Source organism: Chenopodium quinoa, unplaced genomic scaffold (assembly GCF_001683475.1).
Source record: "Chenopodium quinoa cultivar QQ74 unplaced genomic scaffold, ASM168347v1, whole genome shotgun sequence".
Lineage (NCBI taxonomy): Eukaryota > Viridiplantae > Streptophyta > Magnoliopsida > Caryophyllales > Amaranthaceae > Chenopodium > Chenopodium quinoa.
Window position 1 is genome coordinate 1,837,445 of NW_018744026.1, and position 3,367 is coordinate 1,840,811.

The 3,367-nt window shown below is 35.2% G+C and overlaps 1 long non-coding RNA gene across 1 annotated transcript; it reads right to left on the reverse strand.

Moving 5' to 3' along the window:
* Positions 1-1,710: 1,710 nt before the first annotated feature.
* Positions 1,711-2,761, reverse strand: LOC110690345. The gene is made up of 2 exons (XR_002505077.1): positions 2,334-2,761; positions 1,711-1,871 (listed from the first exon to the last, which is right to left on the reverse strand). It is a non-coding gene; the product is annotated as an uncharacterized LOC110690345 (long non-coding RNA).
* Positions 2,762-3,367: the final 606 nt, after the last annotated feature.

The following is a 3,367-nucleotide window of genomic DNA, read 5'->3' on the forward strand; positions in this document are numbered from 1 at the left end:
TGGTCTTTTGTAATTGTTTGACCACATCGTTGTTCACAGGGTCGATGGGATCAACTATCGGATGTGATTACGGTGGAGGTGGAGGTGGACTAGGTTGTTGCAACCATCCACTTCTAGTAAGAACCTTGACCTCAAGGTCTCCCCAAACATCTTCAGTTGTGCCAAGAGATGAACAGGCTATATCCTTGAGAAAGACGTCTTCATCATCACTATCCCAAATTCCATTCACTTCTTCATAACTCGAGACAAATATAAATTCCGGCAGAGGTTCATTCACAGGTTGAATGAGTATTGACGGATCAAAGGAGACTTCATCTCCCATGATAGCCAAAGCATCGGAAAGAGGACCTATTTGAATGTTAGGCTTCTTGCCCCCTGGAGGGACAAGAAGTTGATTAGCATCAATTAGGTCTTGGATCGCATCCTTCAACCTCCAACACTTCTCAGTATTATGACCCTTGCCTTGATGAAACTTGCAATAAGCATTGGGGTCATAGCTAGCGGTCCTATTCTTTTGTCGAGGTTCTGGAAATGGTCTAATTGGCATAATCAGTCCTTGACCATGTAAACGGTCAAAAGCAGCATCATAAGTCATTCCCAAAGGCGTGTAAACCCTCCTTTTCCTTTGGAATCTTTGAGGAGGATAATTAAGGGCCACCACATCATTGATATTGATATTGTTGGTAGTGTTATTGGGCCTGGAAGACGAAGAAGAAGGAGTGTCGTTCTTCTTGTTTTTCCAAGTGATGTTATTATTGTTGCTACCAGTAGTCTTCATCAGTTCATCCTTGATATTGATCCCAATATCGTATACAGCTTCAAAGGTACTCAGAGGCAGAAACTTCAAGTGTTTCTTGTACTTATGAGTCGGATTGGCAATGAACAAGCGAACCATCTCTTTTTCCTTGGAGGGATCCACCAAGAGCGCGGCTGTTTCCCTCCACCTGCTTAAGTAAGTGGTGAAGCCTTCATTCTCTTTCTGTTTGAGAATGGAGAGTTCACGTTCAGAAGTCTTGGCCTGAATGTTACACTTGTAACGTTTCATAAAGCTTTCAGCAACATCCTCCCAGGTCGCGACATGTTTGGATTCCAAAGTGTAGAACCACTGTTGACAAGCATGCTCCAAGGAAAGAGGGAACACTTTAGGGAAGAGTGTCACATCTATTCCCTTAAGAGCCATGGTTGCAGAAAAAGCCTTCAAATGGAAAAGCGGATTATCGGTAGGCTTGAACTTGGGAATGTCAGCAGTGGAAAACTTCTCAGGAAGCTTGTCCCTTATGGACGAAGAGGCGATAGGTTGCTCCACATAAGTGAATTCTTCAGAAATCTTACTCATCTGTTCCTTGACACTACCACAAAAAAGGGATTAGAGAACGGTTAAAATAGGCCTTACAGAACGCCTCAGAGGCGTTCTTCTGCTAAGCGATGTGTAAAGTTTACAGAACGGGTATAAGAGGCGTTCTATATGCAAGGGAAAAGAGATCGGGTACAAGAGACTTTCTATATATAAGAGATAATCGTTCTCTCTACTATTACATATGCCTATAAAAAATGAATAAAAGAGAATTGTTAGCTAAGATAATAGTTCCCTTTGACGATTATTTTAATAAAAAAAAATGAATTTTGCAACGCGGAGGTTGCATACGTACTAATATAAATCATGAATCAATAAATAAAATTGTATTGAAATTATAAAAAATCGAAGTCAAATTACCAAATTAAATCAAACTTTATCATCTTTTATATTCAATCAATTACATCTCCAGTACATTTTGATACAATTAAAATGAATAAAAATCGATGAACAGTACATGATATTGATAAATAATTCCATGAAGATCTTGAAGAATATCCTTTTATAGCCAATGAATCTGTTGAAATAAACAAACAAAGAGTTAAAGTTATAAATGTATATAATGCATTATTGATAATAATAAAATTAAAACATCTTTAACAATAATATATTCAATCATATGTTTGCCGACAATTTCAAAAAAGTAAAAGCAATTTAATCTTAGTACTGAACATAAAACTATACATCATTTTAAGAATTAATCAACAAACATAAAACTCAGTAACTAAATTCATAAAAGTTCACCTAAATTGGATGAACAATTAACAAAAATAAAAATAAATATGGGAAAAAGAAGAAGTATGCCCAAAAAAAATGCATGATAATTAAAATTAACAATGAACGAATTGAATTCCATCTATCCTAAAATCATAAACACATATTCAAATAAAAATTGATGCTCATAAAAATTTGACAATTTGTTCTATTTCTAACGAAATCGATGTTTATATCAAATCAATGAGGGGAGAGAGAAATTGACCTTGACGAAATCCTTAATTCGAGTTTTGTCTTAGTTGCTTGTTGTTCTGCCATCGTTGAAGCTCCAAATATGGGCATTTTTTTTACTGAGGACAAGATGGGTAATCTACAATTAGAGAACGTGATGGAGTAATTAGGGTAGAGCAATAATCAATCTCTTAACCAGATTGGATAAGAGTGACAAAGAAAAAGAAAAGTTTTGAAAAGAGGGAAGAGAAAGAAGCCATTAACGGATGCTACAATGAGATAATGAGATAGGATTTGAGAATATGAGAAAGGCCTTAGGAATTTTAATCCACCAGGAAATAGGGTTTTGCAACTTTTGTTTTTTTAATAGGTTAAAATTAAATAGAACGGTTAACTAAGATAAGCGTTCTCTATATTAAATCACAATTTATTAAAAACAATAAATTAATTAAATAGAACGGTTAACTTAGATAGGCATTCTGTATAATAAAATAGCAATTTTAAAAAAATAATAAATAAATCAAATAGAACGGTTATCTTAGATAGGTGTTATGTATAATCCTAGAGATCACCTATCTAAGTTAACCGTTCTATGTCTTGCGTTTCTTATTCTAGTTTTTGTAGTAGTGTGATCTTGTCCATTGCAGAGGCAGTGACACTGTTCTGATTGTCTTGCTCTACCGTGTTGACTCTAGTGGTGAGTGTTTGCATCATGTTAGACAACATTTCAATTGTCCTGTTGATGTTCTCGATATCTTCCTTAGTAGCCATTGGTTGAAAGTAGACTGGAGATGGATCTAGTGGAGATGATTGTGGTGGTTTCCTTGTACGCCTCTTTGGTATAAGAGGTTGTTGAGGTATTGACTCGAACCGTAACAATCTACCCCTGCTTCTTGACCAAGTGATATGACACCGAAACAAACACACCTTTAATGACCAAACTTAACCTTAACCCATTCGGAAAAATAAAAAAATTTGAATTTTAAAAAATATATATAACTTTGAAATTCTATTTATTTATTTATTTTTGTTTTTTTTAAAAAAAAAATGGGAGGATACTATCCGACT